This window comes from Mobula hypostoma, chromosome 4 (genome assembly GCF_963921235.1).
Source record: "Mobula hypostoma chromosome 4, sMobHyp1.1, whole genome shotgun sequence".
NCBI classification, from domain to species: Eukaryota; Metazoa; Chordata; class Chondrichthyes; order Myliobatiformes; family Myliobatidae; genus Mobula; species Mobula hypostoma.
The window spans coordinates 72863821-72880550 of record NC_086100.1 but is presented as its reverse complement, the minus strand read 5'-3'; the positions used below and the strand labels follow the sequence as shown (position 1 = coordinate 72880550).

General features: G+C 42.2%; 1 long non-coding RNA gene across 1 annotated transcript in view; it reads left to right on the top strand.

Moving 5' to 3' along the window:
- LOC134344831 (uncharacterized) overlaps positions 1-14373 on the top strand; it is a 28822-nt gene extending 14449 nt beyond the window's left edge. Inside the window, exons 2-3 of the long non-coding RNA XR_010017536.1 lie at positions 8376-8497; positions 13783-14373. This is a non-coding gene — a long non-coding RNA (uncharacterized LOC134344831). The remainder of the gene's footprint in view (positions 1-8375; positions 8498-13782) is intronic.
- Positions 14374-16730: the final 2357 nt, after the last annotated feature.

Below are 16730 nucleotides of genomic sequence, written 5' to 3'. Positions count from 1 at the left end.
TCCTATGTGGTACCTTATCAAATGCCTTCTGAAAGTCAAGGTACACCACATCCACTGGATCTCCCGCGTCTATCTTCCTGCTTACATCCTCGAAAAACTCCAATAGACTAGTCAAGCATGATTTGCCCTTGGTAAGTCCATGCTGGCTCGGCCCAATCCTATCACTGCTATCAAGATATGCCGCTATTTCATCTTTAATAATGGACTCTAGCATCTTCCCCACTACTGATGTTAGGCTAACAGGGTGATAGTTTTCTGTTTTGTCCCTCCCTCCTTTCTTAATAACATTAGCCATTCGCCAATCCTCAGGAACTGATCCTGAATCTAAGGAACATTGGAAAATGATCACCAATGCATCCACAATTTCCAGAACCACCTCCTTTAGTACCCTAGGATGCAGACCATCTGGACCTGGGGATTTGTTAGCCTTCTGTCCCATCAGTCTACTCATCACCGTTTCCTTCCTAATGTCAATCTGTTTCAGATCCTCTGTTACCCTATGTCCTTAGCCCATCCGTACATCTGGGAGATTGCTTATGTCTTCCCTAGTGAAAACAGATCCAAAGTACTTATTAAATTCATCTGCCATTTCTCTGTTTCCCATAACAATTTCTCCCAGTTCATTCTTCAAGGGCCCAACATTGTTCTTAACTATCTTCCTTCTCTTCACATACCTAAAAAAACTTTTGCTATCCTCCTTTATATTCCTAGCTAGCTTGCGTTCATACCTCATTTTTTCTCCCCGTATTGCCTTTTTAGTTAAGTTCTGTTTCTCCTTAAAAATTTCCCAATCATCGGTCTTCCCACTCACCTTAGCTCTGTTATACTTCTTTTTTAATGCTATGCTATCTCTGACTTCCTTTGTCAACCCCTGTGGCCACTTTCCCCCCCTTTGAATCCTTCCTTCTCCGGGGGATGAACTGATTTTGCACCTTGTGCATTATTCCCAAGAATACCTGCTGTTTCACTGTCTTTTCTGCTAAGATATCCGACCAGTCAACTTTGGCCAGCTCCTCCCTCATGGCTCCATAGTCTCCTTCGTTCAACTGCAATACTAACACTTCTGATCTGCCCTTATCCCTCTCAACTTGCAGATAAAAACTTATGATATTATGGTCACTACCTCCTAATGGCTCCTTTACTTCAAAATCACTTATCAAATCCTGTTCATTGCACAACACTAAATCCAGAATAGCCTTATCCCTGGTCGGCTCTCGTACAAGCTGCTCCAAAAATGCATCCCGTAGGCACTCTACAAACTCCCTACCCTGGGGTCCAGTACCAACCTGATTTTCCCAGTTCACCTGCATGTTGAAATGCCCCATAACTACTGCGACATTTCCTTTGCCACATGCCATTGTTAACTCCCTATTCAACTTGCACCCAATATCCATGCTACTGTTTGGGGGCCTGTAGGTAACACCTATTAGGGTCTTTTCGCCCTTACTGTTCCTCAGTTCTATCCACACTGACTCTACTTCTCCTGATTCTATGTCCCCCCTTGCAAGGGACTGAATCTCATTCCTCACCAACAGGGCCACCCCACCCCTTCTGCCCACTTTTCTGTCCCTTTGACTGCACATATACCCTTGTACATTCAATTCCCAGGTCTGATCCCCCTGCAGCCATGTCTCCGTTATCCCAGCAACATCATAGTTACCCATTCGCACCTGAGCTTCAAGCCCATCCGCCTTATTTCTGACACTTCGTGCATTCAGATATAGAATTTTTAACCCATTTCTCCTCTCTCTGTTTAAATCACTGCCTATTGTGCATAACCCAGCTCCCCGAACTCTCACCGGGCTATACGCCCCTTGAATTTTGTTGTCCTTCTTAAATTTACTTACTCTTTCTGTACGTTTAACTCCATGCTCCGTCAGACCATCCCTCTGCACATGTATCCTCCTTATCACTCGTTCCACCTCACCTTTCTCTACTTCACACTTAATATTCCGGAACTGTGTAATCCCCACCCGTCCTTTATACTTCATCTCGCTATCCTCTCTCACATTCTGGATCCCTGCCCCCTGTAAATTTAGTTTAAAGCCCCCCAAGCAGCACTAGCAAACTTTCCTGCAAAAATGTTAGTACCCCTCCAGTTCAGGTGTAAACCATCCCGTCGGAACAGATCCCACCTTCCCTGGAACAAAGCCCAATTATCTAAAAACCTGAAGCCCTCCCTCCTGCACCATCCTCTCAGCCACGTATTGATCTGTATAATCCTTCTGTTCCTCGCCTCACTCGCACGTGGCACAGGTAGCAATCCTGAGATTGTTACCTTGGAGGTCCTGCCCTTCAGCTTCGCACCTAACTCCCTGAACTCACTACGCAGGACCCCCTCACTCTTCCTACCCAGGCCGTTGGTCCCTGCATGGACCACAACATCTGGATTCTTGCCCTCCCTCCCGAGAATAACCTGCACCCGATCTGAGATGTCCCGGACCCGGCACCAGGGAGGCAACATATCATCCGAGACTCCGGATCTCCCCCACAAAATCTCCTATCTGCCCCCCTGACTATAGAATCCCCTATCACTACCGCTGTCCTCTCTTCCCTTCTGAGTTGAGGGTCCAACCTCAGTGCCAGAGACAGGACCACTGCAGCTTGTTCCTGGTAGGTCATCCCCACCAACAGTATCCAAAACGGTATAGTTATTGTTGATGGGAATGGCCACAGGGGTGCTCTGCACTCTCTGCCTGCTCCCCCTCCATCTCCTGACAGTCACCCAGTTGCCTACCTCCCGTCTTTTCGGTGTGACTACCTCCCGATAACTCTTATCTATCTCTGTCTCTGCCTCCCGAATGATCCATAGTTTATCCAGCTCCAGCTCCAATTCCCTAACTCGCTCTGATAGGAGCTGCAGCTGGATGCACCTTCTGCAGGTGTGGTCATCAGGGACAACTGCATTGACCCTGGCCTCCCACATACTGCATACGGAGCACACCACTGCTCTAACTATCTCCCCCATTACCTGATCCCAGATTAATCAGAATAAATGAAAAAGTACCTATCGACCTTACCGTTTTTCCTCAGCAAGCACGTACTCAGGCTCACTGATTACCTCTCACCGAAGACCCTCTTACGCCGAAGCCCACTGAGCCAAAGCCCAGCACTCTGCTCCCGTGCACTCCGCTGCCCGCACCTGAAACTGGGCCTCTTTTTAAACTCCGCGCTCGCCGCTGACATCACCCGCGCCTGCGCAGTTTTACCTTCCTCCTCAGGTAATGCCTAGGTAGTCCCAATCTTCCTCGGCCTATCTACAACAGCTGATCCTCCAATCCTCCGATCTTCAGTCATTCCTCGACCTCGAGCACTCCTTGCTCCCGCACCGACGCTGCCCGCGCCTGAAAGTGGGCCTCATCTTGACCTCATCTAATCCTACTTCAAAACAGTAGGGCAACTCACTGTGTTTCATGCATTGTGATACTTCCAGGTTGGTTTAGAAGACATTGCAGTACCTTACAGATTGCTGTCTGCTATCGCATTAGCAAGATAAGGGATCTTATCGATTCTCTGTCTTGAGTGAGAAATGCAGGAGGAATAAGCATAAGCCATTACAAGAACTGCAAAGACACATGCTTCTGTGTCAATTTGTGGTGGTGAGCCAACTCAAAGTACATATCAGTTGAAAGAGATTCTATTTTTATCAGTGTCCAGCTGATAAGTGACTGCAAAATTGATTCATCAGTTCAATATCCTGGCAACAACTATATTGTAACTCACTCCGCCACGTGTGGTTCGTCCACTATTACCAGCCAAAGAGATGTTACTGGATGCTCTGGGCTTATGCACTAATTATATGGTTCAAGAATAATTCTCCAGCTCAACGGCTTTAGAATGCTTTTGTATTCAACAGTGTGTGCCTCAGGATGTACACTGTGCAACCTCCTGAGCGTGAGTGCTCAAAGGCATGAGGGCTGGGGTATAGGCAGGCAGCTCAAAACAGAAATTAGGGGGTAAGATGGAATCAGAAGACAGAAGGCAGCATCAATAGCCCTTCTCAAGTTTGACCTCAAGCACCTTTCTTTGCCAGTAACTATGACTCTATATTTTCACTCATCCACAGTTCTATATCTTTCATTTCCTGTCACTAAGCATCACAATATTTACTTAGCTATTGTAGATACTGAATAAATAAGTATTCCAAATCAAATTTAGAAATATGAATATTCACAATTGTTAAAATTGACGATTATGCAATCTTACGGATGCCTTCTCCATTCTTGCGTGCCTGAGTTCTCTGGCCTGATACTCCTTCAGTGGCTGAGGCAGCACTGGAGCAGAGGTGGCTGATTTATATGGCAGACAGCTTTGCAGGATAGCCATGAGCACCTATGATCCTTGCAAGCCTTGCTTCAGAATTGACTCCCAGCTCTACATGCTGACTCTTTCTCCTTCCCTCATGAAGTGAGAACAGACATAGTTTGTGGTGTATTGCTATAGTTTCCTCACAAGTGCTAATGCAGATGCTTTGCTCTCCAGCTAAACTTGTGGGATATCAAAGCCATTGCCCTCAATCCTCACTATAAACTCCATTCTCTGGGTAGGGTTTGCATCTTTTCCCTGGAAACTGTTAAAACTGAATGAGTGTTGAATTAGACCATGTGATGTGCTTTTGACCACACACCTGTGCCACCTCTGATACCTCTGATTTTCATTTCTATAGTATTGCTGTCATCCACATCCCCCATCCCCAACACATAATATTGAAACACTCACAGACTGCCTGCAAATTCACATTATATATATGGTTGGTGTTTCCATTTCCACAAAACTTGGCTGCTCCTGACTTATGGCATTCTGTTCATCTTTCAGTTTAATGTCTCTAAGTTAAAATCTTATCCTTGCAAATCTTTCCATGGCCTTGTCCTTCCTTACCTCATTACTTCATTAATATCTTCCAGCAGTACAGTCAGGCAACACTCTTAATTATCCTCAATTTTAATCACCCTGCAGTTAGATATAATGCATTCACATATCAAGACCTTGAGTTTCGGAATTACCTCAGTAAACATTTCCATTTCTCCATCTCCTTAAAACCTTTCTTAAAAATTAACTGTATGAAAAGATTTTAGCTATCTACCCTGGTATCTCATACTGTGACTCTGCACCAATTGATCATTTGAAATAATTTTCATTGAAGTGATTTTTGTCACCACTGGAGTCCCAGCAATTTTGCTATTCATATCTTTCATCATTGAGAGCTGATGAATGAAGAGTTTGCTCTTTCTCATCAGTAATTTTCCACCCAGATGTATTGCAGGCATTAACTGAATATCAAATGATAACCACCTGCCTGATGAGTCAATAGAAAAAATTAATATATTTCACAATGCAATTGTCTATCATTAATTAGAATACTCTGTTCACAGGACTAACCTTTCTCACAAGATAATTGAATCTTAAATTAGCTTTACATCTTTAGAACATCAACAATGGTTGCAAAAAAAATTATATAAATTCCTTGCCAACTTTTATTTAGTAGAAGTTCAAAGTTCAAAGTAAATTTACTATCAAATTATGTATACATCACCATTTTCTACTCTGAGATTAATTTTCTTGCAGGCATTTACAGTAGAACAAAGAAATGCAATATAATTAATGACAAACTAAACACAGAGACTGACAAACAACCAATATGCAAAATAAGATGAACTGTGCAAATACAAAAAAGGGCAATTAAATAAATAAATAATAATAATAATAAGTAAATGAATATATAAGGTCAAACTGGCCAGGATTCAGAAGATGTTCATACATAAATGTGTAGGGGCTTTGTGGGAATTTTTCAGACTTCAATAATCATAATATTAGTGTAAGTAATTGCAGTTTAAAAGTAATTGGTTGATTTGAAAATTTCTTAGGTGCTGGGCTGAACCATTGTTACATTTTGCTAATAGAGAGGAGCTATCACCTTAGTTTGCATCTAGAATTCAAAATTTTAGTAATCTTGAAATCTAAGTGAGTTAATGTGCTTCCAAATGGTATCTGATAAGGCACCACATAAAAGTTGATGGAAAAAACAACATCTGTAGCAACTCAGACAGAAGACTGTTTAAATAACAGGAAACTGAGAGAAGTAGATAAAAGCCATTTCTGAAACTGGAGGAAGATCTACAGTGAAGCTTCCCAGGGTTCGGTTAAGAAGTTCCTAGAACTGGCTGAGGTTCTATCTAAAATGTTGGAGATGATTGAATCCCAAGAAGTAAAGACAATAGAACTTCCAACATTTTGAACTTCCAACATTTTCTTTTTTGTACATTTATATATGGACAATTATTATATCATATTTATTCTTCAAAGTTTGCTGATTGTTTAAGGCAATAGCCTGGTGCAGCCAGAAGAGCTGGTGTCTCACATCAGTCACCTGGGTTCAATCCTACCCTTCGATGCTGTCTGTATGGAGTTTGCACGTTCTCCCTGTCACTACATGGATTTTCTCCGGGCGCCCCAGTTTCTTCCTGAAAATGTGCCAGTGGTAGTTTAGTGACTGCTGTACATTGACCTTAGAATAGATCATAGAATTTGAAAGCAAATTGATGTGTAGAATGAATGAACAATGGATGTTCAATATTCCATTTGGACTCAGTGGGTCAAAGGCATGCTTTTACACCATTTGATTCCACAACTCTTTCACTTTTCTTATTAGACATAATTCCCAATTTACAGAGAATATGGAGACTTATGAACTATGAACAGAACAGTATTGGACTTCCAGGAGATTTAAAACAAACACAGAAAAAGACTCGAAACACTCAGCAAATCAGGTATCTGTGAAAAGAGGAATAAGTGTTTCCGGTTCTGATGAAGGATCCCATACCAGACGTGTCCAGTATCTGAACTATTAACTGCTTCTCTCTTTCCAACTGTTGAATTCTTCCAGTATTTTGTGTTTTGTTTTTTGGATTTTTAGTCCTTGAAGTTTTTTTTTATTTTCTAGGAGATTTGAACAGTTTGGTGGAATGATTGCTTCAAATGGTTGAAAGGTCATGTCAGTAGATGTTTGTAGGAATAATGAGAAATGTAAACTGGAGGACTTGGTTCTGACAAGGAGCATAAGGACTGAGCAGTTTCAGGTATCGCTGCATAATTCTTTGTAAGTGGTAGGGCAGGGAGAGAAAGTAGTTTTTTAAAAAAGTGCATAGAATCCTGAGCCTAATAGTAAGAGACAAGGGAAACAAAAGCAACAAAGTCACAGTTAAATTTTACAGCACTCTGTTACCACCAGAACTGGGCACTGTGCCTTCATCTGAGCATCACATTTTGGAAGAAAATATCGCAGATATGAGGAAATCTGCAGATGCTGGAAATTCAAGCAACACACACAAAAAGTGCTGGTGGAACGCAGCAGGCCAGGCAGCATCTACAGGAAGAGGTACAGTCGACGTTTCGGGCTGGGACCCTTCAACAGGACTAACTGAAAGCAGAGATAATAAGAGATTTGAAATCTCTTTCAAATCTCTATCTCTTCTTTCAGTTAGTCCTGTTGAAGGGTCCCAGCCCGAAACATCGACTGTACCTCTTCTTGTAGATGCTGTCTGACCTGCTGCGGTCACCAGCATTTTTTTGTGTGTGTTGCTTGGAAAAGTTATGAAGGCTTTGGAGAGAGTTATTTCAGATATGAGAGGCTTTCGATATGTGGATGGACTGAAGAGGCTGGGGTTGGTCTCACTGAAAGAGGGAAGGTATTGAGGAGATTTGATTAAGATATTAAAACCCATGATAGGACTGGCCAGAGTAGACAGAGCAAAAATGTTTCTATTCACCGAGGGATCAAGAACCACTCGACAGAGAATAAAAGTGAAGGGCATAAGAACAAAAAGCAACATGAAGGAAACCTTATTTAAGATATAAGTGGCCAGTTGTACTACCAGGAATGGAAGTGAAGACAGATTCATTATTAATGAACCTAGTGAGTTGTTCTTGTATTGAACTGGTGTGGACTCAATGAATTGACTGATCTTCCTCTGCTCTATAACCATTCTGATTCTGCAGTCAGCACCCTCTCACAGGTCATGTTTCCATCCCACCTCTGCTGTATGATGGCCAGTACTAACTCAATCTCAATGCAGACCAGTTTAATCCTGATAATTTTTTAATCAATTATAAGACTGTTGAACAGTTCCCTAGTATGATAAGATGGACTCTTGACCACACAACCTACCTTCTTATTGTCTATCTGCAGTGCACTTTCTCGGTAAGACCTTATTCTGCATTCCAGAATCATTTTACCTCATGCTACCTTAATGCATTGTTGTAATGAATTAATCTGTCCGAACAGTATGCAAGACAGCTTTTTCACTGTACCTATGACAATATGATCAAATCAAACCAGTCTAATTTAATTCAACCCCACCCACTTTGCCTCCAAAAAGATTCCTGCTGAAGTGGAGCTAATTGCCAGGACAAAGAGGAAACTGTTTGATCTACACTACACTCACTCCAGTACCGAGATTGCTCAAACTGCATATGATTACATTTGGAAGCTGAGTTTCAAGTAAGTATTGACTTGTCTGCAGAAATATATGAGATATACTGTGTACTGCTAAAAATCCATTAATCAAAGGTCATCTACCAACCTGCCCCCAATCACATAGCACTTCCCTAACAATATTGATCTACAATCATTCCCTAGATAATAAGTTTCAAGAGCCAAGAAGGTAGATATTAGTGATGATACTTACTACCACCTTCAGCTGGTAGGACAATATTTGGTGGATTAAACAAAAGAGTACTTGAGGATCAAAACTTCAAACTCACAAACTTCATGACCTGTTGAGCAGTTATCATTGACCTCCTCTGAGTTTCTGAAACATCGACTTCCTACAGCAGGCATCTCAAAGCACTGGAGAGGCACCATCAAAACTATCTCTGCAAAACCCCTCCAAATCACTAGAAAGGAAACCAAGTGAACATCAGCATCCTATCATAGACCAGCATACCCACCATTGTGCTCCTTCACGAGAAGGACTGCAGTGTTACAAGTTAGCACTCATTCTACCTTCTCAGGAAGAGTTAGGAATGGGCTATAAAAATTGGTCTTGCCGCTCAGAACCTGCAAAGTGGGAGAGGAAACAATTACATCTTCAACCCCAAGCATCTGTTAAAAAAGAACATTGCATTGCAGTTAAGATTAGAATTTTTAGCAACAGCCTTAGTGGTTGTACCATCGCCCTTAGACTTCCTGAAAATATTCAATTGAGTAGAGTCAGGTGAGGTCAGTACTGAGATGGCTTTGCAGATACAAAGTTTCTTGTCTGGAAAAACACAGGGAACAAGCAAACTGTCATTGCACCACTTCACTTTGCATACACTTAACAAGCAATGTACTCATGTACTGGCAAGTGTACTTAAAAACAGAAATTGTTTGAAATGTTTCATAGGGATGTTGGAAATATGTTCACTGTCAAATAGTCAGAAACATGTTGCAATAAAAGTCTTAAGTAAAACAGAAAATTCTAGAAATTCTCAGCTGGTCAATATTTCTCTCTTGCCAGTTAAGCTGCTCATATTTAGGGTAGTAATGAAGCTCTTTCTTCTGTTTGTCCTTGGCCATTTTCTCTATTGTGCCCCAGGCGTGATTCAGCATCCTCATTTCTGTCACCATGGTACAGCGCCAAGTTTTCTTTGGTCTTCCATGTTTCCTCTGTCCTTCAAGGGTCTGATGAAGTGCTGTCTTGATGATGGAGTTGGCCTGTCTTCTCATCATGTGCCCAATCCACCTCCAGCATTTCCTCATTAAGATGATCGTGACCATGTCCTCTAGGTTACATTGAGGGAGTAGGACATGGTTGGAGATCTTCCTTGGCCAGAAAATACGAAGGATCTTCTGGAGGCTTATGGTGTGGAATGACAACAACTTAGCAAGTTCTCTGCCATGGTCAAAATTTGTTGGAGGGGGAAAAAAATAACAATTGATATTGATAAACATTTATCAGCGTTGGGAAAGTTTTAATGTAATTTGAGAGAGAACAAAAGAGAAGAACAGACAGCAGGAAAGATTAAACCTCAGAAACGGATGATGCAGCTGAGTAAGTAGGTCCGTAGCTGTAATTAACAAAGATTTACTAAGAAATGCCATAAATCAGTAGGACAAGTTGACATCTGAAATTTCTTGTAGAACTAAAACAATTGCTGGAAATGGTACATTTTAAAATCTCTGGGTTTGGTTAAATTATCTGACTTTGGTTAAATTTCAATTTTTTATTTCAATGATCCCAGGTATGCCAGAAAAAGAAATCTGCAACATTTGAAGTAATGATGCAATAAGTTTTCCCGAAGCGGTGATGTGTTAGCTAGAAGAAACAAAGCGAAGGATATAGTGGTAGGAGTGGGAGACTGGTTGGAGTGGTGGTATGAATTGGGTTGGACATAGTGATTAGAAATTGGGACTAAGGGATGAATTTTCAGGGAAAGTCTGAGCCTGTGGGGTGTGGGCTGAGGATTGTCTCATTTAGTGCCAGTTGCTACACTCATTGAAACTGTCACTTTGCTTCAGTTACTGATAGTGCAGCACAAAACCACACGGGGAAAGATTATCTTACAAAGACAGGAGAACCTCTATGGTGCAAATAAAGCGGCGGCTGTGCGAGCCGATCTGATGGAGATCTTCAAATATTTCCGTTTTAGAAGGCTACAACTGAAATCCACAGCTATGGCCATGGACAATACAGTAAGCAACAACGTCTTAAGGCGTTTAAAAAATCTACCGCTACTCAAAGTTGATGAATCTCGGGTGAAAGTCTACGGTCGCAAGTACGGTACCCCTTTAAAACAGCAGAAGAGAGGATGCGTGCTGGTTTAAAAGTTCGTTTAAGGTGAAAAGGGTTCCGACTTCCATTATCATCTATTCTGCTGGCAAACGTTCAGTCTCTGAAAATAAAATCCGAACACCTCAGAGTAAGATTGCTGTACCAGAGGAACATGAGTGTGTTACGTTTGTTTTTGTTTCACGGAGGCTTGGATATCCCCCGCTATTCTGGACGCAGCGATACAGCTCGCTGGTTTCACAGTTCACCACCAAGATAGTACAGCTGAGTTTTTCAAGGCAGAAGAGGAGGAGGATGCTTTTTAATTAATTCTTCATTGTGCACAAACGTGGCAGTTCTTTCCCAGTCCTGCTGGCCCGACCTGCAACATCTGGCGGTCAAGTGTCGTCTGGTTTATCTTCTGCGGGAATTTTCAGCCATCATCTTGGTAGCGTTCCAACTCAGGCCCATGTCAGGCAAGCTCTAGACAAACTGAGCGACTTAATCAACAGGCATGAAATAGCACATCCTGATGCCTTTCCCGCCATTTAGGGGAATTTTAACAAGGCCAGAATGAAAAAGTCCCTAAATAATTATCACACAAATATCACTTGTGGGAACAGTTAACACACTGGACAACAATTATACTACCATCAAGAACGCCTACTATGCCATCCCACACCCACTCTCGGGACAGTCTGATCACCTAGTAGCTGCACTCCTACTCCCTGAGGACAGCAGCACCAGTAGAGAGGACCAAGAAGGAATGGACAAGAAAGATCAGAGAAGCATTTACAGGACTGCTTTGAGTTGGTGGACTAGACAGTATTCAGGGATTCATCTTCGAGTCTGAAAGAATAGACCACAGTTATCACTGGCTTTATTAAAACCTGTGTGGATGAGTGTGTGTCTACAAGAACATACTGTACACATCCAAATCAAAAAGGTTGGGTGAGCCAGGAGATTTGTAGTCTGCTGAGGGCTAGAAATGTGGCATTCAAGTCTGTTGATCCAAGACAATACAAGAAGGCCAGGTATGACTTACAGAGAGCTATCTCAAGAGCAAAAGAACAATCCTGATTGAGTTTAGAGGTGGAATCAGATGTACATCAGCTCTGTCAGGCTTTGCAGCCAGTACTTCCTACAAAGCAAAATCTAACATCATGAACGGCAGTGATGTTTCACTCCCAGGTGAGCTCAATGCCCTTTATGCATGCTTTGAAAGGAAGAATGAAACTACAGCTATGAGGAAAGGTAGCGTCCGGTGACCCTGTGATCTCTGTCTTGGAGACCGATGTCAGAACATCTTTCAGGAGAGTAATCCCTCGCAGGGTGACATACCCCAGTGGTGTACCTGGTAGGGCTCTGAAAACCTATGGGTATGCTCAAGGAATATTTCAATCTCATGCTGCTATAGTCAGAAGTTCCCACCTGCTTCAAAGAGCAGCAATCATACCAGTACCCAAGAGGAGCAGAGTGAGAGGCCTTATACAGCTATCATCCAGTAGCACTCACATTTACGGTAATGAACTACTTTGAGAGGTTTGTTAAGGCTAGAAACAACTCCTGTGTCAGCAAGGACCTGGACCCACTACAAATTGCCTATCACCACAATAGGCCTACAATGAAAGTGATCTCATTGGCTCTTCACACAGCTTTGGATCACCTGGACAATATTACTACTTACGTCAAGATCCTGTTTATTGACTACAACTCAGCATTTAACACAATCATTCCTAAAGTTCCGATTAAGAAGCTCTATATCCCTCTCTGCAACTGGATCATCATCTTCCTCACTGGAAGTCCAAAGTCTATTTTGGATTGGAAATAACATCTCGACCACTGCCACACCTCAAGGGTGTGTACTTAGCCCACTGCTCAATTCTCTCTACACCCATGACTGTGCGGATAAGCACAGTTCAAATGCAACCTACAAATTTGTTGATGACACAACTATTGTTAGCAGAATTTCAGGGGTAACAAGAAGGCGTACAGAAGTGAAATAGGTCAGCTGGTTGATTCATATCACAACAACTTTGCAATCAGCATCAGTAAGACCAAAGAACTGACTGTGGACTTCAGAAAGGGTAGAACAAGGAAGCACACACCAGTCCTCATCGAGGGATCAGTACTGGAAAGGGTGAGCAATTTCAAGTTCCTGGTTTTGACACCTCTAACGACCTATCCTGGGCCATACATATGAATACAGTTACAAAAAAGGTAAGGCAGCAGATATATTTCATTAGGAGTTTGAGGAAATTTGGTATGTCACCAAAGACGCTCACAAATTTCTAGAGATGTACTGTGAAGAGCATTCTAACTGGTTTCATCACAGGGGTGGAAGGTCCTATTCCACACTGTATCTCAATAAAAAATAAAATATAAAAACAAAAATTGAGAGCCTACTGGATTCAGGGCAGTTTAGCAAACTAGATTCAAAATCGACTTAGTGATAGGAACCCGGGAGGGACAGTTGAGGGTTGTTTTGATGATTGTAAGCCTATGACCATGGGGATTGGTGTGAGGACACTTACTGTTTGTTATTTACATTAATCATCTGGATGTGAATCTGAAAAAATATGATCAGTAAGGGTGCAGGTGACATTAAGACTGATGGTGCTCTTGTTACTAAGGAGGGTGGTCATCAGCTTTTGACCAGATGGGAAAAGCAAAGGCCTCCACAGATGCAGCCTAACCCACTGAGTTCTACCAGCAATTTATTTTTTGCCCAGGTTTCAGACGTGAAGACTTTAGAATTTTATAATTGTTAGCTCCTAATGCCTTCTCTGCTAAACTGTCTATAAACTATACCCCACTGCCTAAATCATCCTCAACAAGACGGGCAATTTCAAATGTATGAGCATGTATTGAATGGATATTCTGTTATTAGTAAAGGATCTCGTGCATACAGTTCAATTAATATTGTCAAAGGAAGCCTTGATTGAAGAAACTCAGTTAAGAAGTTGTGAGTATTCAAAGCTTCATTGAACACACATCTTACTTTGTATATATATATTGTGTTACTCTCTTACAGCTTGGCAGTTCAGAAGAAATGTGGTGCAATATTACAGAGATTAAGAGCGTGCAGTTGATTCAGTTTTACATGTACATCCCAATATTTCTACTGGGATTACCGTTCAATGCAATGGCCCTGTGGGTGTTCTGCTGGAAGCTGAGGAAGTGGACGGAGACCACAATTTACATGACCAGCCTGGCTGTGGCTGATACCCTGGTGCTCCTATCTTTACCTTTCAAGCTATACAGCTACAAACGTGACTGGAATCTCGGATTAGGCTTCTGCGCATTTCTTGAATGTCTTTATTTTCTGAACATGTATGTGAGTATCTACATCACTGTCTGCATATGCGTGGATCGATACATTGCAATAAAGTATCCATTAAATGCAGTTCGTTACAGGTCACCAGTGAAAGCTGCGATTGCATGTGGTGTAACCTGGACTTCGGTGTGTCTGATAAGAATTCCCCTGCAAATACATTCCACCATAGAAGCTCAAGACCAAAACCAGCGCCAATGCTTTGTCAATAGGTCCCGGCACCCTCCCAGCTCCTGGATTGTCATTGTCATTGAGCTGGTTGGATTTATAATTCCCACTATCATTTTGAGTTTCTGCTCATTTCAGATTATCACAACACTTCGCAAAAGAAAAATGGAATCTTATGGAAGTATTCGGTTTAGCAAAACCATAGTAATCATTGCTACAACCCTGACCAGTTTTTTCATTTGCTATTTGCCCTTTCATATAGGATATTTTCTTCAAATTGTGTTTGAGAGCTCAGAACAAAATTGTGTAAAGCAGAATATTGTTCGCACTTTTGTTCGTATATCTATTTGTCTGGCTAATGGAAACTGCTGTCTGGATGCAATTATTTATTATTTTGCTTCTGTAGAAATTCGTAATTATTTTAGACCAAAGAAAGCTTGTAGAAACAACAATGAGCTTTGCATCATAACTCAGTGTTCAACCCCACTGGAAGCAAGAGGCTCATGATAACTGAAATAGTCAATGAGACTGGAGTAGGCCTTCTCCTGAGGTCTGTGCTGCCATGTAATTAGATCATGACTCCAATCCACTTCTTTAAATAACCTCTGCATCTTCAAGTTGAGGAATTTCATTAGCCAGAGGGAGGTGATTCGTGAATTGCCACCGATGGTGGTGGAGGCCAACTGATATTTAAAGTGGAGGTTGATAGATTCTTGATGAGTAAGGGCTTCAAAAGAAACGGAAGAAGGCAGGAAAATTGGGGCTAAGAAGGACAATGAATCCTGCATGAATGAATGGCAGAACGGACTCGATGGGCCAAATGGTGTAATTCAGCTCCTTTGTCATATGGTCTTGTGGCTTTATTCTGTAACCATGTTACTCTTGCTTAATGAAACACATCATCTGTGCATGTAAAATAGAACTTTTATGACATCATATGATGTCATCTTTTATTATAAATTGAAGGAAACTGCTTCATATCTGAAGAGAGGCAAGCATGGGAAAGTTATACAGATGGGACTTTGCAAGTGCTGTTGTAAAGGTTGGAGGGAGGGTAATGGAGTCATGGTTTGGAGGGTAGAGGGAAGGTGATTAGAGTGTTGGTTTGGAGGGCAGAGGGAGGGGAATTAGAGTGTTGGTTTGTAGGGTGGAGGGAGGGAGATTAGAGTAGGATTGGAGAGAGGAGGGAAGGCATTGAGTGGTAGCTTGGAGATTGGCAGAAAGTGGAACGGTGTGGTGAGTTGAAGGATGGAGGGAGGACGTATGGAGCAGTAGTTTGGAGGCTGGAGATAGGAAGACTGAAGTGGTGGGGAGGGTAGAAAGTAGAGGTAGAAGTATTGGAGCAGTAGTTTTCAGGGTGGAGGAAGGGGGATTGAAGTGTTGATTTGAAGGGTAGAGGAAGTGTGACTGGACTGGTGGATTGGATGTGGAGGGACGGGTATTGGAGTGGAAGTTTGGGGATGGAGGGTGGTGGGTTGGAGTGGTGATTGAAGGGTGGAGGAAGTGTAAGGTTTCAGATTGTCTGTTGTCAGGTTGGGTTTTAAGATTTTGCCTGAGCAGATGACTATTCCAGTGATGCACTGAGAAGACCAGGGGACTGGGAAGTTCACATTGCCCCACATAGACCAAAAAGAGAACAAACAGTGCACGGATGATGCTACACCTTGTGACCTTTGCATAGAGGTGTGACTCACACCTGGGACAACCACATCACACTTCCAGTGTCACGGAACGAACCAGGGAGTCCTGTTACCACAATTCAGTTCAGAAAGGATTCATGTGAAGCTGTACAAATCTGAAAATGAAAACAATAATATGAAACTTTTGGCAACCATTGCTTTGAAACTTCATTTCACATGTCATGATATTAAATAATATTTCAATCACATTGAGTGTCACACATCAGTTAAGGTATTATTTCTTTTCAGTTTCATTTAGATAAGGAAGATCAGATGAAAGATGGTTGATAGTGGCTCACTTTGACAAGAATTACATTTTACTGTGTTTAATTTTAAAACCTGCAAGGTAAAATAATGACAATATAAAGGGAATGTATAATTCTGAAGAGAAAAGCAGAATTACACAAGGGAGTAATTTCATCCTCTGCTGGATCCACACCGTCAATTGCTAGTTTTCACCTTTTTTTACATCCAGGAAAGATAAAAGGATCACCCGTCTCCAGGCAACTGATCCTGCCATCTCCAACCCTGGTTCCAACGATACTGGAAGACTTCAGACCTCGAATTACATGGCCTCTAGCTCCGATTCCAGCCCAGATTCTGCTGCCATCAGCTTCAGGCCAAGATCTTCCTCACTGCTGCTGGGCCCTGGGCTCCCCTTCACCCACCACCACTCTCCAACCCCCGATCACATAGGCTCCCCTGTCACTTCTTAGGTCCTCAAAACCTCTATCTTTCTCCTACCCTACCTTCCCTGAACACCTCAACCCTCCCCCCCGCCCCTGATGCCTCCAACTCTCC